General features: G+C 43.8%; 1 pseudogene; it reads right to left on the reverse strand.

Annotated features, from left to right (window-relative positions):
* Nucleotides 1-10,037, reverse strand: part of LOC129534365 (uncharacterized) — a 53,393-nt pseudogene extending 43,356 nt beyond the window's left edge.
* Nucleotides 10,038-19,558: the final 9,521 nt, after the last annotated feature.

Raw genomic sequence — 19,558 nt, forward strand, 5'->3', positions numbered from 1 at the left:
GCAGAGCCAGTGCGTGAAGTTGGAAGAGACTGTCTCAGATCTTCAGGAAGGCGAAATGTGAGCTGAGACAGGAAGGTGCCCGGTGTCCAGCCTGGATGGGCTGGGAGTGCAGCTGGGAGCTTGGAGCATCCTGGGAGGAGAAGCAGAGCAACAGGACTGGCACGTGATATTAATCATCCCGGAATGGAGGCCTTCTGACTGGAGACTTGCAGTGTACCTACCACTGCTGGGTGTTTTCAGCATTTCAGTTTGGCAATAAACATAAAAAGTCTAGTAACACAGGCGTAAGCCTGGAATGTTCAGTGACTGGTCACTGTCAGGAATAATTATTACAGAAGAGCAGCTGCGAAGACATGACTCAGCACGCCCCACCTCAGAACACTCTGGTCCCAACTAAGGGCTTTCCAAAGTCCACAGGAACCAGGCCAGCTGAGTATTCACATAGCCGCTCTGTTCAAGTCACACTCCAGATCCGTAGTGTTATTGGTGAGAACGATGACTAACTAGCAGGATGATTTACATGCATGCGAGTTCCAACTTGGCCTTTTTCCTGTCAGCAAAATTTACTACTATCTTCTAGCTGTCTTCCTACGTCAGGACTAAAAATGGTTACACTCCTAGCAGTAGAGCATATCCAGCCAACTGACAAGCAAAGAAAGATTAAGGACAAGTACATAGACAACATGGGGTGGACTTTATCAGAAAGGACAAGGCAGATACAGTGCTGGCCAAGGAGTGTTGCAAGTAAGGAATTTCCTGGAGCCTTATGCAAACTCCAGTAATCCCGGGCAATGATGCAGTTTCACTTCTGTTTCATATTAACGAGTACTAGAAACACATAATGAGTGACCTAGTTCTTTTCCAGTGGATTTTCCTTTTATTAGAACTACGCTCTGGTAGGTTACTTAATTATTTAAAAACATCAACACTGAGCACTACTTTAAGCTAGACCTTGACTTTACATTTCAAATATGTCATTATAGTATTTAATAAATATAAATTCAGTTTTTTAAAGTTTTTGTGGTTTTTTACATTCCATGAAATTCACCCATTTGAAGTGCACAATCAATAATTTTAAGTACATTTACAGAGTTGCACAATCATCACCACAATAAGAATTCATTTTTGAGCTTTTTATTTCAGTTTTTCAATAGATGATAATTTCAAGAGGAAATGATAGGCCACAAAAAGTCTGTAACTGGGGGATGAAGCAAGATGGCGGAATAAAAGTCCCCACCACTTATCCCCTGCCGCAGGAAGACCAAATTTAATAACTATCTGCATAAAAAAGCACCATCATTGGCCGGGCATGGTGGCTTGTGCCTGTAATCCCAGCACTTTGGGAGGCCAAGGCAGGCAGATCACAAGGTCAGGAGATCGAGATCATCCTGGCTAACATGGTGAAACCCCGTTTCTACTAAAAAATACAAAAAATTAGCCGGGCATGGTGGCAGGCACCTGTAGCCCCGGCTACTCGGGAGGCTGAGGCAGGAGAATGGCATGAACCTGAGAGGCGGAGCTTGCAGTGAGTTGAGATCGTGCCACTCACTGCACTCCAGCCTGGGCAAAAACACCATCATAACCAAAAATCAGGTGAGCACTCACAGTACCTGGCTTTAACTTCATCTCACTGAAAGAGGCACTGAAGAGGGTATAAAAGACAGCCCTGAATTGCCAACACCACCCACTCCTCATCCCCTCCTGCACCCCCACAGCAGCTGTTGCGTGGCACAGAGAAATGTGTGCTTGGGAGACAGAAAGCCCAGCATTGTGAGATTTTGCATTGAACTCAGTGATGCCCTGTCACGACAAAAAGAAAAACCAGAATGAATTCAGCTGACACTCACCCACAGAGGCAGCATTCAGACCAGCCCTGGCCAGAGGGGAAATCGCCCATCCCAGTGGTTGGAACTTGAGTTCAGGCGAGCCTCACACTACAGGCTGAAGTGCTCTGGAGCCCTAAATCAACTTGAATGACAGTCTAGGCTGCAAGGACTTCAAGCCCTAGTGCTGTGCTGGGCTCGGAACTAGTGGACTTGGAGAGCACATGCCCCAATGAGACATCAGCCAGGGCAGCTAAAGGAGTGCTTATGCCACCCCTCCCCCAACGCCAGGCAGTGCAGCTCACAGCTCCAGAAGAGAACTTTTCCTTCTGCTTGACAAGAGGAGAGGGAAGAAAAGGATGACTTTGTCTTTCATCTTGTATACCAGCTCAGCCACAGTAGGATAGGGCACTGGTCAGAGTCATGAGGCCCTATTTCAAGCCCTAGTTCCCAGACAACATGTCTAGACACACTCTGGGACTGAAGGGAAACTACTGCCTTGAAGGGAAAGACCCAGTCCTGGCAGGATCCGTCACCCACTGACTAAAGAGCCCTTGGGCCCTGGTTAGAAATTTATTCAACCAGACACACTAAATCATCTTTCTCAAGTTCAAAGTACTACAGATCTCTAGGGCAGGGGCAAAATGCCAGCAGTCTCTTTGCTAAAGCATAACAAGAGTCACCTTTGCTCCAGTACCCAACAAGTTTCTCATCTCCATCTGAGACCACCTCAGCCTGGACTTTATTGTCCATATCACTATCAGCACTTTGGTCAAAACCATTCAACAAATCTCTAGGAAGTTCCAAACTTTCCCACATTTTTCTGTCTTCTTCTGAGACCTCCAAACTGTTCCAACCTCTGCCTGTTACCCAGTTCCAAAGCTGCTTCCACATTTTTGGGTAACTTTACAGCAGCACCCCACTCCTGGTACCAATTTACTGTATTAGTCTGTTCTCATGCAGCTAATAAAGACATACCCAAGACTGGGTAATTTATGAAGAAAAAGAGGTTTAAAGGACTCACAGTTCCACAGGGCTAGGGAGGCCTCAGGAAAATTACAATCATGGCAGAAGGGGAGGCAAACATGTCCTTCTTCACCTGGTGGCAGCAAGGAGAAGTACAGAGCAAAGGGGGAGAAAAGCCCCTTATAAAACCATCAGGTCTTATGAGAACTCACTCACTATCATGAGAACAACATGGAGGTCCCCATAATTACCTCCCACCAGGTCCCTCCCACAACATGTGGGGATTATGGGGACTACAGCCAAACCATATGAGTGGGGACACAGTCAAACCATATCACACCTGCTCCTCTTTAAACATGGCTGGAGGAAAACAATTAACCATATGAAGTGGCTCACATTAAATTATGACCACTATCCTTAGGTGTGCCCTTAGGGCTGCCTGACAATCCTGCATTTCCCTAAATCGTTCACTTTTTTGCACCTTCTCTTCTCACCTTAAATCTTACACAGTTGATGACCCTACCTCCCATTTCCCTAAGAAGAGGATGCAACCAGAAAAATAGTCTTCTACATGCTCCCTTTACCACATTTACCATTTTCTCTGCCTTCCCATGAGTGTTGTCATGGATAAACTAAGCTCCTGTCCAAGGTCATCGTCTCCACTTTGTACTAAATCCAATATTCTCTTGCCTACTCAAAGATAATTACCTCAGAAATTATCCCTCTGTTCTGCACAGTCAAATTTTACTCTCTACTAAATCATTTCAATCAGCCTATCAACATACTCTAAAATACCCTCATCTTTTTCTTTCTTTTTTTTTTTTTTTGAGACGGAGTCTCTCTCTGTTGTCCAGACTGGAGGGCAGTGGCGCGATCTCGGCTCACTGCAAGCTCCGCCTCCCAAAAGATACCTTCATCTTACATATGACGTTGTCTATCTCTCAACCCCACGTGTCCCTTCTGCCTGCCACCTTATCTGCCTCTCTTTACACAAAACTTGAAAGCATTGTCTATATGTGCTGTCTCCAATTCTTTTTCTTCCATTCTCTGTTGAACCTACTCCAATCATATATTTAGATGCCTGAGTGATATCACCAATGTATATTTATTAGGCATGTTAAATGTAGATGTCTGAAAGAAAATGCCTGATTCCCCAGCCCCTAAATCTGTGCCTCCTTGTTCTGTGAAAGGGCCATATATGCAAAGCAGCCTCAAATGCCTAAGGAGCCAAGAAACCCAAAAACAAGGCAGATGTAGGTCAGTATAGGGTGTTTTACTGGAAGAACTTACAGATGGAGGCACGGTCTTGGGAGGCCACAAGACAGGTAGATCTCTGCATTGTTACCCCCAGACCCAGGGCTTATGTACCATAGGGTAAGGGTGTACATGCTCCCTCCACCAAGACAATGAAAGGCAATCCTCCAGAACAGGCAAGAATGCTATATGCATCATAGCCTCTAATGTGTGTGACAACATCAAGGTTGCTTTGTTTTTACACTTGGGACAGTAAATAAAGTAGAAACCAGGAGGCATTCACAGGACCAGGGCTAATCAGAAGTCAACATGGCAGATTAACCTCCAAGATGGAATCACTTTTGTCTCCACACTCCTGTATTCTTCCTCATCTTAGTAAATGGCAACTGCATCTTACCAGTTCCCCAGCCAAAAACTGGTTTTATCCTTGACTCCTCCCTTTCTCTCATTTTTTATGTTCAATCCATTGATAAAGTCTGTTAGCTCAATACAGAATACATCCTGAATTTCACCACTTCTTGCCACCATTATCATTACCACTGGGGATCACGATTTCATTACCTTCTGCCTGCATTACTGCATCAGACTCCCAACTGGTCTCTTTGCTCCCACCCTTGCCCCTCTATAATCTCATTTTAACATGGCAACCAGAGTGGTCCTTTTTATTTATTTATTTATTTATTTAATGTTTTTCCAGAGGTACAGTCTCAGTCTGTCACCCAAGCTGGAGTGCAGTGGTATAATTACAAATCACTGCAGCCTTGAACTCCTGGGCTCAAGCGATCCTCCCACCACAGCCTCCTCAGTAGGTATGAATACAGGGGTGCATGCCACCATACCTGGCTTTCTCTTTTTCGTTTTTTTTGAGACTGACGAGGTCTCCCTATGTTGCCCAGGCTGGTCTCGAACTCACGGCCTCAAGCAATCCTCCTGCCTCAGCCTCCCAAAGCTCTGGAGTTACAGACATGAACCACCATGCCTAGCCAGAATAGTCCTTTTTAAATGCAAGCATATCATGCCCCTCCTCTGCTTAAAACACTCCAACACTCCAACAGTTTCCTATCTCAAAGAAAAACTTTGCAACAAAGTCATTACATAAACTACAGGCCCTACACTCTTGCCCCTTCTTACCTCTGTGTCACCATCTTCTTCTTTAAATTTTTTTCTTTTTTAAGATGAAGTCTGGCTCTGTTGCCCAGGCTGGAGTGTAGTGGAGCAATCTCAGCTCACTGCAACCTCCACCTCCCGGGTTCAAGCGATTTTCCTGCCTCAGCCTCCCCAGTAGCTGGGATTACAGGCACGTGCCACCACACCGGGTAATTTTTGTATTTTTAGTAGAGATGAGGTTTCGCCATGTTGGCCAGGCTGGTCTTGGACTCCCGACCTCAGGTGATCCACCCACCTCGGCCTCCTAATGTGCTGAGATTACAGGGTGAGCCACTGTGCCTGGCCTTGGGTCACCATCTTCTGATTCTCCCTCTTAAATATTCTGTTCAGCCACACGGGTTTCCTTGCTGCTCTTCCAACAAGCCATACACATTCCTGCCTTAGGTTCTTTGTACTTGCCCTTCCTTTTGTTTGAACCATTCTTTCCCCCAGATATTGTTACGACTTTCCCCCTCATTTTGTTGAGGTCTCAACTCAAACCTTGCCTTATGAGTGAGACTTTACTTGACCACTGTATTCAAAACAGCAAAATCCAAAACCTCTGTCCTCGCACTCCCAATCCCCCTTGCCCTGCTTTATTTTTCTCTATAGAACTTACCACCATCAGGGCCTAGCATGGTGGCTCATGCCTGTAATCCCAGCACTTTGGAAGGCCGAGGCGGGTGGATCACCTGAGCTCAGGGGTTTGAGACCAGCCTGGGCAACATGGCAAAACCCAGTCTCTACAAAAAGTACAAAAAATTTGCCAGGTGTGGTGGCATGTGCCTGTAGTCCCAGCTACTTGGAAGGCTGAGACAGGAGGATTACCTGAGCCCAGGGAGGCTACAGTGAGCCATCCATGATCACACCACTGCACTCCAGCCTGAGCGACAGAGTGAGGCCCTGTCTGAACAAAAAAAAAAAGAAAGAAAAAAGAGCTTACCACCATCAGGTGTGCTACATGTTTGTTTATTTTTGTGGCATCTCATGAAACATAAACTCTATCAAGGCAGGAACTTTGTTTCATTCATTTCCATATTTCCAGAGCCTAGAACAGCGCCTGGCATACTATGTGTCCTGTTTTATAATAAACACTGATGATACAGCAGTGAACAAAAAAGACAAGTAGTGATAAGAGCTATGAAGAAAATAAGTCATATCACTGTAAAGGAATAGAGAGGGGTGGGAGTGTCATTTCAGAGGATATGTGAGGCAGCCTTTGACAGGATCCTTGAATTTAGTGTAGGAGTGAGCCCTGCTGAGGTCTGGGGAGTGCGTTTCAGACAGATTCCAGCAAGAGAGGCCCTTAGACCAGGCCAGCTTGGCATGACCAAGGAAAAGCAAGGCTAGTGCGTAGGGAGGGGCAAGAGAGGGAGTGAGAGTGATCGGAGAGGTAGTCAGGGATCATGGTAAGCACTTGGGATTTTTCTCCACAAGATAGAAAGCTGTTGGAAGCTTCTGAGCAGACCAGTGACAGGATCTGATTCTCATTTTAAAAAATCACTTTGCAAACACCCCATGTTCTCACTCATAGGTAGGAATTGAACAATGAGAACACCTGGACACAGGAAGGGGAACATCACACACCGGGGCCTGCTGTGGGGTGGGGGGAGGGTGGAGGGATAGCATTAGGAGATATACCTAATGTAAATGACGAGTTAATGGGTGCAGCACACCAACATGGCACATGTATACACACGCAACAAACCTGCACGTTGTGCACATGTGCCCTAGAACTTAAAGTATAATTAAAAAAAAAAAACTTCGGTGCCATGTGGGCAACTAAATGTAGAGGGGCAAGGCAGGGCAAAGGGAAGCCAGTTAGGTGGCTTCTGCAGTGTTAGGTGGGAGTTGAACTTGGTAGTAGCAATGAAGGCAGGGAGAAATGGTCATATTTGAGATTTTATATATATATAATAATTTCAGATATATATATATATATAAACACTCACATATATATCTCATAGGATTTACTGATGGATTAGGTGTGAAATGGGAGAGAAAAACATTAAAGGATTACCTTAAGGTTTAGCCCCGAGCCACTGGAATGGGGAACATTCAAGAAGGAATAAGTTTGGAGGTGGGGAGTGGGTGTTTAAATCAAGAGCATCCAAGGAATGGATATGGACAGAGATATCCAAGGACTGAACCCTGAGATGCTCAGGACAATGGGAAGAATTAGTCAAAGGAGACTTGGAGAGATACAGGAGAGGAAGGACAGGGTGGAGTGCCGGAAACCAGATAGAATAAAAAAAGGTTTTAAGAAACAGGAAGTGATCAATTGTGTCAAATGCTGCTGACAGGTGGAGTAAGATAGGACTGAAAATTGATAATAGGATTTGGCAATGGAGAAGTCACTGAAAAAGTGGTTTTGGTGGAGTGGTCGGCGGGGCTGAAAGCCTGATCATAGTGGGTTAAAATGGATCTGATAGATTTGGGATCATGTAGTACTAATTATTGGCCTTGGACAAATTGTTTAACCTCTCTGCCTTTTTGTTTTCTCATCTGTCAGAAGGGACTTATAACTGTAATCATCCAATGGGTTCTTCCTATCCACTGCACAGATAAAATCAGTTCATAGTGTTGAACCAATGGATGCTGAAGTGGCAAGATCACTTGAGGCCAAGACTTTGAGATCAGCCTGGGCAATATTGTGAGACCCTGGCTCTGCAAAACATAAAAAGATCAGCCAGGTGTGTTGGCTCATGTGTAATCCTAGCTACTTCAGAGGCTGAAGTGGGAGGACTGCTTGAGCCCAGGAGTTTGAGGCTGCAGTGAGCTATGATCACACCAGTGCACTCCAGCCTGGGTGACAGAGTTAGACCCTGTCTCAAAAAAAAAAAAAAAAAAAGCCTATATAAGACAAGCACTTTGCATATTTGATCTTATTTAATTTTGTCTCATCCAAATGTAAACACACTAGAGCGTCGTTACTTTTTTTTTTTTTTTTGAGGCAGGATCTCACTCTGTCACCTAGGCTAGAGTTCTGTGGCTCACTGCAGCCTCGAATACCCAGCTAAGGCAATCCTCCCACCTCAGCCTCTTGAGTAGCTGAGACTACAGGCACACCACGCCTGGATAATTTTTTAATATTTTTGTAGCGATGGGGGTCTCTCTATGTTGCCCAGACTGGTCTCAAACTCCTGTGTTCAAGCAATCCTCCTGCCTCGGCCTCCCAAAGTGCAAGGATTACAGGCATGAGCCATCATGTCCAGCCTACTTTTTCTTTAAAAAGACAAAACAGCTGGGCATGGTGGCTCATGCCTGTAATCCCAGCACTTTGGGAGGTGGGTGGATTACCTGAGGTCGGGAGTTCAAGGCCAGCCTGACCAACATGGAGAAACCCCATCTCTACTAAAAATACAAAATTAGCCGGGTGTGCTGGCACATCCCTGTAATCCCAGCTATTCGGGAGGCTAAGGCAGGAGAATCCTGGGAGGCAGAGGTTGTGGTGAGCTGAGATTACGCCATTACACTCTAGCCTGGGCAACAAGAGCAAAACTCCATCTCAAAAAAAAAAAAAAAAAAAAGACAAAACTCAATATGAAAAGATCAAATAGAAGCAATAAAGGAAGTATCTAATTTTTTTCTTTTCTTTTCTTTCCTTTTTTTTTTTTGAGACAGAGTCTTGCTCGGTCACTCAGGCTGGAGTGAAGTGGCACAATCTCGGCTCACTGCAACCTCCACCTCCCAGATTCAAGCAATTCTCCCTGCCTCACCCTCCAGAGAAGCTGAGATTAAAGGTGCCCACTACTAGGCCCCACTAATTTTTGCATTTTTAGTAGAGATGGAGTTTCACCATGTTGGCCAGGCTGGTCTCAAACTCCTGACCTCAAGTGATCCACCCGCCTTGGCCTCCCAAAGTGCTGGGATTCCAGGCATGAGCCACCACGCACAGCTTCATTTTTCTTTTTGATCCTGAATATTTCACGTTCTTTTTTTTTTTGAGATAGGATTTCACTAGTCACTCAGGCTGGTCTTGAATTTCTGGCCTCAGGTAATTCTCCTGCCTCAGCCTCCTGAACAAAAAAAAAACACAAACAAGCCAGGGTTTCCTTCAAAGACATATTCACCAATGTAGCTATGTCTGCCTTCCACCTGGTATTAATCTGCACACCTTGTGTACTTGTTTCTGTATTCCTGCAGGTGTTCGCTTGGTGACTGTAACACTATTTTCCTGTAAAAGTCCTTGAGGGCTGTCTTCTTCCTCAGTCCTCAGGCCTTCTCCGCCCACCCTGCTTCTTCTGAGAGGGAGTGGCCCACCAGCCTGAAGCCGACCTATTTTTCAAAACCACCCTTTTCCTTAGGATGGTTTTTCCTTAGAGGCTATGCTGTGATTTATTTTTAAAGAACAGCCTTCTCTTGCACAGACCTGGGAGGTAAGCTACTCCAAATTACAAAGAGGGCTTCCACCAACAAGACAGATCTAAGAACCATTGTTTTAGGTCTGCATGCTTTTGAGCACAAAGAGTAAACCTTCCTGCAGCTTCAGAATATCTCTCTTCCTCTTTCAAAGCCCTTTCACAGCTTGGCCTTGCTTCCTTTTTAGAGCCACCCTCTCAGATAAGGGTGGTTTTAGAAGTAGGAAGCCAGATTTGGGTGCAGGACAGAATGCTCTGAGCTCAGCCTGGCACGGTTGCACAGTGTGGTGGGAAGCAGACTAGCCTGGCTGGGAGCAGGGGCTCAGCCTGTAATCCCAGTACTTTGGGAGACCCAGGAGGGCAGATCACTTGAGGTCAGGAGTTCGAGACCAGCCTGGCCAACATGGTGAAACCCTGTTTCTACTAAAAATTCAAAAATTAGCCAGGTGTGATGGCTCATGCCTGTAATCCCAGCTACTCGGGAGGCTGAGGCAGCAGAATCACTTGACCCGGGAGGCAGAGGTTGCAGTGAGCTAAGATCACACCACTGCACTCCAAACTGAGTGACAGAGCAAGACTCTATCTCAAAAAAAAAAAAAAAAAGGTGGGGGAAGTGTATTGGCCTCTAATCCCAGCTCCAGCAATGACGGCTTCTTCCTAGGCTTTTGTGTCCCTGTGTGAGAAACATGGACCAGAAGTGCCATCAAGTTCTCACTGTCCCTGTTCTTCAAATGAGGACGTGAAGCCATGGAGATGGAAAAGTATGATGGTGGGTTCCTCTGAGGCTGTGTCAGAGGAGACAAGAGTGGATACTGAGGATGATTCATTAATCTTTCTTGGCAAAGAAAATTTTATGTGATGACTAGAAATTTGTTTACTCATACACAAATTCCTACCGAAACAGTCGAGAGGAGAGAAATAGCACATTGGTACAAATGAGTTTTTTCTTTCTGTAAATCCAAATAATCAACATTTCAGACATTTCTTAGAAAATCTAGTAAATAGATTTATTTTCTCTCTTTTTTTTTTTTTTTTTTTTTGACAGACTCTCACTCTGTCACCCAGGCTGGAGTGCAGTGGTAAGATCTCAGCTTACTGCAACCTCTGCCTCCCAGGTTCAAGCGATTCTCCTGCCTCAGCCTCCTGAGTAGCTGGGATTACAGGCGCCTGCCACCATGCCCGGCTAATTTTTGTATTTTTAGTAGAGACAGGGTTTTGCCACATTGGCCAGGCTGGTTTCGAACTCCTGACCTCAAGTGATCAGCCCACCTTGGCGTCCCAAAGTGCTGGGATTACAGGCATGAGCCACAATGTCCGGCCAGATTTCTTGAAAGTTGTTTTAAAAGTGGTTATATTTCTTAGGCCTAGGATTAAGGGGTAGTTTTTTATTGTTTAATCTTTTTATGTCTGCTCTGCATCTTTCACCAATAATTAATAGAGAATCAATAAGTATTAGTTCTTTAATCAGGTTTTTTTAAATGAAATAAATGGCTTTAATTGCTCAAAAAGAAGGCAACAGAGGGAAAGAAACTTAAAAACTAATAATGGTGAAAACTGGCATTAGGCTGGGCACGGCAGCTCATGCCTGTAGTCTCAGCTATTCGAGAGGCTGAGGTGGGAGGATCACTAAAGCCCAGGAGGTCGAGGCTGTAGTCAGCCGTGATCATGCCACTGCACTCCAACCTGGGCTACAGAGCAAGACCCTGTCTCAAAAAAAAAAAAAAAAAGAGAAAGAAAAAAATTATTTTAATTTTTTCATAAATTTTTTAAAAATAGAAACAGGGTCTCAGTATGTTGCCCAGGCTGGTCTTGAATTTCTGGTCTCAAGCGATCCACCCACCTTGGCCTCCCAAAGTGCTGGGATTACAGCCACCATGCTTGGCCTGCCACCATGCTTGGCCTGAAAAAAAATTAATAAATAAAAAATAAACTGACATTTACTGAGTTACATTTATTTCCTACTGAGTAGTACTGACTCATTGATTCCCCTCTCAACTCTGGAAAAGAAGCTGTTTATTATCCCCATTTTATATATAAGAAAAAGCAGAGAAAAGTTCAATGCTTCTGCCAAGGTCACAGAGCTAATAAATGCAGTCACTGGGGCTTCAACTAGACGGTGAAGTTCAGGGCCCCTGCTATTTATTATTGTGCTCTATTTTCTCCTAGATGATCTAAAAGTTAAGCATACTCGGTTTGGAAAACATTATGTAATCTTAGAGAACAGATTTATCATGCAAACTACATTTAAGTTAATATTACCTGAACTTACATTAATAGAAGGCTGAAGGAAAGTAGTTTGAAACTGTTGTAGTTTGGGATTTAAATTTTGCTAAGGATAAACCAGAGTAGATAAATCAACTCTGTGCTAGGGTTAATCGTATAGCCAACATTGGTTTATGTCAACAATTAGATTGCTTTGTATATTACCTCAAAAAAAGTTGAAAGGTGATTAGAATTGCTCAGGAAAAGGTTGGAAAGATTACAAACTGCCAATCAGCTTCAAAAAATGAATTTAAAAATAAAAGCACAATCTATCCATGGAACAGGATTCCATCAGCACAGAAAACGGTCAGGGAGAAAGGGAGTATGTGCACACACTCTCCCCTACCCCCAAGAAAAGCTTCACTGACACCATCTCATTTTGTGTAAACAACACAGTTCCTGTCCTACCCTCATTGAGGAACCTCAGCTACTTTAGGGCTTTTACATTTTGGTCTTTGTCCTCTCATCCTCTACTTCCTCACTTTTCAATCAGTTCTCCTCCTATGGCTGGATCCATTTAGCTGCTTATCACATTTCAGGAAACTGAAATAATCATAAAAGTGATTTCATGACCCAGAACTGAGGACAGACCTCACCCCTCACGCTCAATAAATATTTGCTGGATGGATGAATAATTGCTACAGCCGTGGTTCTTCTAGACAAGGAATTTCACTTTATATCCCAGGGTAGGAAAAGACACAAGACTGCAAGATGCAAGAAAGATTGCCTCCACTAAATAAAACAGGTTCTGGGCTGGGCCAGGTGGCTCACGCCTGTAATCGTTAATACTTTGGGAGGTTGAGGTGGGCAGATTGCTGGAGCTCAGGAGTTCAAGACCAGCCTGGGCAACAAGGCAAGACCCCATCTCCACAAAAAATAAAAAAATTAGCTGGGTGTGGTGGCATGTACCTGTAGTCTCAGCTACCTAAGAGGCTGAAGTGAGAGGATCGCTTGAGCCTGGGAGTTCGAGGCTGCAGTGAGTTGTGATCCCACCACTGCACTCCAGCCTAAGTGATAGAGCGAGACTGTCTCAAAAAAACCAAACAGGTTCTGATGGGGAGTGGGAGTGGGGAAGCTTGGGGTTTGGCAAGAACTGGCTATACTTTGCAACAAGTCAAATCTGGGTTCAAAACCTGGCTCTGCTCCTAGAGTATGACTTCACTTTATTTTCTCTACCTTGAGTCTCAATTTCTCCATTTAAAATGCCTTTTAGGGATGCTGTGAGTTTGGGTATGATGGGAGAGGCATTCATCCAGTTTCGTCCTTGATCCTTATCTTCATTCCCACTCCAAGAAGGAGCCCCTAATCTGATGAGTCATTCCAGGGACACTGATGGGGCCGCATGAGAGGCGTTGTCTTTCTTCATCTTCTCAGAAGGCCAGAATTTTCTGGCACCCTCAGAAAAAGACCCGCCCTTTATTTCCCTCTCTAGCCCAGTCTTCTTTCTTGAATTCAGGCTGCGTGTGATCAGTGACCAGTTCTTCACTCTTCTGCTTTTCCCTTCCGGGTAGCCTAAGTGGCAAAGAGGATGGGAACTGTTTCCTTCAGGAGAAAAAGACCTGCATCCTGTTTTCATTGCCTCCTGGGGTCTTCTTTTCAGTCTCCTTTCTCCCATGTGGCCAGCTGGGTGGTAACACTTGGGTTTAGATTGAATGGGAAGGAAGAGTCTAATAGAGCCATTTTTGCCTGAGTTCCCTGCCTCAAGGCTTCAGACACAGTCCAGCAGCAATAAAACGTTAATGCAGCCAGACTGAAATTTTATCACACTACATCTCAGACATGCAAATAAAATGTTTGAAATGGAACTTAAAATTACCAATAAAAGTATCTCATTCTTCGGACTTAAGTTCTCATTCCAGCTAATAACTCCCCATTAGAGCTGTTTCTCTCCCTTTGTCTTTTCCTCCTTTAAGATGGTGTTTGAAGGGTGGTGCTTAGGTGACTTCATGGTGGCTCATAGCCCATGCTTTTCTCCTCTGGATGGTTGCCAACCTGTGCTGCAAAGATGCTGCTGTGCTCTTGTCCCTGAGCTGCAAATCCTAAGATCTGCTCTCCTTGCTCTCTTCCTTACCCCACCTCCATGGCTGGAACTTGTCTTACATCATATCTGCCTCCTTACCAAGATGAAATTTGTAAACACCACTTCCCAGGAGGGCTACTAGCAGAATGGCTACTGGGGAATAATTTATGGAAGAAAGAAAGAAAATACAGGCATATACACACAAACTCACGCATACATAGAGTTCTTGTCACATTACTTTGATTTCTTTTTCTTTTTTCCTAAATTTTTTGTAGACAGGGTCTCACTCTGTTGCCCAGGATAGTGTTATACTCCTGGCCCCAAGCAATCCTCCCATCTCAGCCTCCCAAAGTGCTGAGAATACAGGCATGAACCACCAAACCGGACCCCATTATACTCTTTTATCATCTCTCAGTATACCCCAGTAGGATGTTCAGGGATTTTCTGTTTTGTAAGCCCAGTGTTTGGAAGAGTGTATGGCACAGAGTATGTGCTCAATAAATATTTGTTGAATGCATGAATGGTGGGTCATATCTGCTGTGTATGGATTTATCCAGTTCAATTCTCAGGGGCAATCTTATTTCCCTTATCCCCAGGTGCTTGCAGAACAGCACACAGAAGCTTATGTACTGCCCACAACAATCACCAACTTGGACGTGGTAGTTGAAGCAATGAGTATTATGAGGTCCCTCAAGATGAGCGGGAAGAACAAAGTGGGGCCAAGAGTAGCTTAGAGTAGCAGTTCTCAAACTTTCAATCTCAGAACCCCCTTACAACTTTTAGAAATTGTTGGGGACTCCAAGGCATTTTCTTTACATGGGTTGTGTCAATATTTATTGTATTAAAATTAAAACAAAAACTTTAATTTTTTGCAAATCTCTTGATAGAAGGGAGCTGGATTCTCATACCTACATCTGCATTCAATCTACTGAGATGTGTTTTGGTTGAAATCTGACCTTATACAGATAGGTGATTGGAAAAGGGAGGACCTCAGAGATCCCAGGGTTTCTCTGACCACGTTCTGAAACTGCTGTCCTAGAGCAATAGTTGCTGCAACAATGACAACAATCTTCTCTGCAACACAGCCCTCAGCCCTCCGGGAACCCCAGATTCTAATATTGGCACAGAATCCCAGCCTCCAGCCTCTTTGCTTAGAATTGCACAATTTTCCAGTAATGTATGAAACAGCTGGCAGCCTTGTGCAGGAAAACTGGATAGAGTTGAGTCCCTGAGGGAGTATGTTTGTCCTGAGTAAAAGCAAGTGGACTAGACATCCTAGAAAAGGATTGACACCTGAAATCCTAGCATTTTGGGAGACCAAGAAGGGAGGATTGCTTGAGCCCAGGAGTTTGAGACCAGCCTGGGCAACATAGCAACACCCTGTTTCTAAAAACAAACAAACCAAAACCCCAAGAAAGTGGGGTGTTGAGGAAAAGGAAACACATCATGCATTCTCAGGAAGGAGAGACAACAGCTTAAGAAGCTCAGGTACATTAATGAACAAACATGTCTCAGTGCCCAGGCTGAAGAAGAAACAATGAAGCTCAGCCTGCTGGGTGTCTGTGGAAGGAGCTGGCTCTCAGAAGGGGAAAAGTTGGTGACATAATTATATATCTACCTCTGTAACTTCCTGAGTCTAGCTGGCAGAACCACAGCTTTGCCCACATTCGTTGGGGAACTGGTGGAAATATAGCAGACTCTTATCAGGTACAGCTGTAAGATGAGTAAATCCTCAGTATGTTGGAGTGGCCTTGTAACCATGGGTAGAAAGGCCTTAGGTAACACCTTCTGGTTTGTAAGCCCTTCCAGCCATGGGCCAGCACCTTTACTACAGCCATGGGCCAAGGACACCTTTACTGTGTATTTTGCTTACCTGCTTTACAGAGAAAAGATACAGTCGGTCAGCTGTCAGTAGCCCTAGCCAGGCCCCAAATACCACTCACCTTCCTTCCATGACAAGTAGTAGTCCAGCTCTGCACTGAAAAAATGAGTGTATGTGACTGCTGCTGCAACCTGCAAGAGTCACATTTTAGTAAGCGGATAACAAGTCCAACCTTTGTGCTTAGAATTTTCCAAAGCTTTTTCTAAGAAATAAACTATCTCTATTGCACTTCGTCCTATACTAACTTCTGATACCTTTTGCATTAATGCCTACATTGCTATTTAGGAGGCCTAAACATGATCCTTGTTTAACACAGCAATTCCCAAGTCTAATACAGTGTTTAGCACATAGAAGGCACTTAAGTTTTTAGTGAAAGCAAGTTAAATAAATGAATTCGGATGATCTCTCTCTTTTTTTTGAGACAGAGTCTAACTCTGTTGCCCAGGCTGGAGTGCAGTGGCACAATCTCTACTCACTGCAACCTCTGCTTCCTGGGTTCAAGCGATTCTCGTGCCTCAGCCTCCCAAGTAGCTGGGATTACAGATGTGGGCCACTTCACCTGGCTAATTTTGTATTTTTAGTAGAGACAGATGTATTAGTCCATTTTCATACTGCTATAAAGAATTGCCCAAGACTGGGTAATTTAGGGAAAGAAAGAGGTTTAATTGACTCACAGTTCCTCATGGCTGAGGAGGCCTCAGGGAACTTACAATTATGGCGGAAGGCTAATGGGAAGCAAGACACCTTCTTCACAGGGTGGCAGGGGGAGAAGTGCCAGGTGAAGGGGGGAAGAGCCCCTTAAAACCCATCAGATCTCATGAGAACTCACTATCACGAGAACAGGATGAGGGAAACTGCCTATGATTCAATTACCTTCAACTGGCCTCTCCCTTGACACGTGGGGATTACAATTAAAGATGAGATTTGGGTGGAAACACAAAGCCTAACCATATAATGGGTTTTCACCATGTTGGCCAGGCTGGTCTCAAACTCCTGACCTCAAGTGATCCGCCGGCCTCAGCCTCCCAAAGTGCTAGGATTTTAGGCGTGAGACACCATGCCCAGCCTGATGGTCTTATTTAATGTGAACCAAAAGCATGTGCTTTTCATACATTATCCCATTTAATTACATTGTTCATGGAAAGCTTGCCTCCTCAAGAAGGTATAAGTTCTTTGAAAGCAGGAAAAGTACAATATATTTGAGGCTTATTAAAGACTTTACACACATCCTATACCCACCTATCTTATGGCAGTGCCCCTCAAATCCTTCTCAAAGATACTTTTTTCTTCTTCTTTTATAGTACTAAAAGCTATATTTATTTATCATTTTGCTACAGGGCAAGACGTGCTTATTTTGGTAAGTCCCACTAATGGTTTTAGAGTGGAGAAAGTTATTTATTTATGGTCTAATGTATTGTTTCCTCTTATTCAGAAACAGTCCCAGCTAAAATGGTTTACTTAAATATGTATTATGTAATCAAATAGGACTACATATTAAAGTATATAATAGGCCAGGCTCGGTGGCTCACGCCTGTAATCCCAACACTTTGGGGGGCCCAGGCAGGAAGATTGCTCGAGGCCAGGAGTTCAAGACCAGCCTGGGCCAACCATGGCCCAACCTCATCTCTACTAAAAATACAAAAATTAGCCAGGTGTGGTGGTGCAGGCCTGTAGTCCCAGCTATTCAGGAGGCTGAGGCACAAGGATCGCTTGAACCTGGGAGGTGGAGGTTGCACTGAGTTGAGATCCTGCCACTGCACTCCAGCCTGGGCAACAAAGCAAGACTCTGTCTCAAAAAAAAAATTAAAAATTATATAAAAATAAAAATAAAACATATGATGAACATGCCAGGTCCCCTGTATCATTTATAATCAAAGAAGCTCTGTTTTTGTCTGTTTAAAATTCAAAAGCTTCCACAAATTTTTACTTAAATCTGTACAGCAGTGCCCTGGGAAGGAAGATGTGATATTTCAATGAAAAACTTTACGGACATTAAAGAGATGAATTAATTAACGGAGAGGCTAGATAGAGGAATTTCCCACTTGGAAAGAATATTTCTGTGTCTAAGAATTCACTTTACTCTGAGCTCAACTGGTAAATTTAAAAAGCACTGAGCTGAGGTCGGGCATGGTGGCTCACGCCTGTAATCCCAGCACTTTGCGGGGCCCAGGCAGGAAGATTGCTTGAGGCCAGGAGTTCGAGACTAGCCTGGCCAACATGGTGAAACCCCATCTCTACTAAAAATACAAAAATTAGCCAGGTGTGGTGGTGCATGCCTGTAATCCCAGCTTCTTGGAAGTCTGAGGCACGAGAATCGCTTGAATCTGGGAGGCGGAGCTTGCAGTGAGCCAAGATGGTGCCACTGCTCTCCAGCCTGGGTGACAAAGCGAGACTCTGTCTCAAAAAAAAAAAAGCACTGAGCTTTTGTTTTTTAATATAACAGCTTCATTGAGATATTTTTCTTTTTTTCTTTTTTCTTTTTTTTTCTTTTTGAGATGGAGTCCTGCTCTTGTCGCCATCTTTGTCACTCCATCTTGAGATGGAGTGCAGCAACATCTTGGCTCACTGCAACTTTCACCTCCCAGGTTCAAGTGATTCTCCTGCCTCAGCCTCCCTAGTAGCTGGAATTACAGGCACTTACCACCACGCCTGGCTAATTTTTGTGTGTTTTTAGTAGAGATAGGGTTTCACCATATTGGTCAAGCTGATCTTGAACTCCTGACCTCAGGTGCTCCACCCGCCTCGGCCTCCCAAAGTGCTGGGATTACAGGTGTGAGCCACCACGCCCAGCTGATATATTTTACATAGCATAAAATTTACCCTTTTAAAGTTTACAATTCAGTGGATTCTGGTATATTCACAGAATTGTGTAATCATCACCACTATCTTATTTTTAGAACCTTGTTTTCAACCCAAAAGAAACTCCATACTTATTTGCAGTCACTCCTCATTGTCTCCCTTCCCCCAGCCCTTGGAAGCCACTAATTTACTTTATTTCTTTATGGTTTTTCTCCTTTCTGGACACTTCATATAAATAGAATCCATGCAAAATTGGCCTTTTGTGTCTAGCTTCTTTCACTGAGCACAATGTTCCCATGATTCATCCATGTTGCTGCATGTATCAGTATTTCATTCCTTTTAATGGCCAAATAATATCTCATGTTATGGATATATCTCATCTTGTTTATCCTTTCATTAGTTGATGGACATTTCGATTGTTTCCACTTTTTGGCTATTATGAATAATGCTGATATAAACATTTGTGTACACGTTTGTGTGTGCACATATGTTTACAATGATCATGGCTATATACCAAGGAGTAGAATTGCTGAGTCATAAATAACTCTGTTCAACATTTTGAGGAATTGACAAACTATTTCCAAAACAATTGCATCATTTTACAATCCCACCAACATGTGTAAGGATTCTAATTTTGCCATATCTTCACCAACACCTATTATTTTCCGTCTTTTTAAATTTTAACCAGACTAGTGGATGTGAAGTGGTATCTCATTTCAGCTTTTGATTTGCATTTCACTAATAACTACAGTAACAATGTTGAGCATCTTTTCATGTGCTTATCTGCTATTTATATATCTTCCTTGGAGAAATGTTCATTCAAATCCTTTGCCTTTTTAAAAACTGGTTTGTCTTTTTATTGTTAAGTTGTAAGAGTTCTTTATATATTCTAGATACAAGTCCCTTATCAGATATATGATTAGCAAATAATTTCTCCTATTTTGTGTGCTTTTTTTTTTTTTTTTTAGACAGAGTCTCGCTCTGTTACCCAGGCTGGAGTGTGGTAGTGTGATCTTGGCTCACTGCAACCTCTGCCTCTTGGGTT

This window comes from Gorilla gorilla, chromosome 5 (genome assembly GCF_029281585.2).
Source record: "Gorilla gorilla gorilla isolate KB3781 chromosome 5, NHGRI_mGorGor1-v2.1_pri, whole genome shotgun sequence".
In the NCBI taxonomy this organism is placed as follows: Eukaryota; Metazoa; Chordata; class Mammalia; order Primates; family Hominidae; genus Gorilla; species Gorilla gorilla.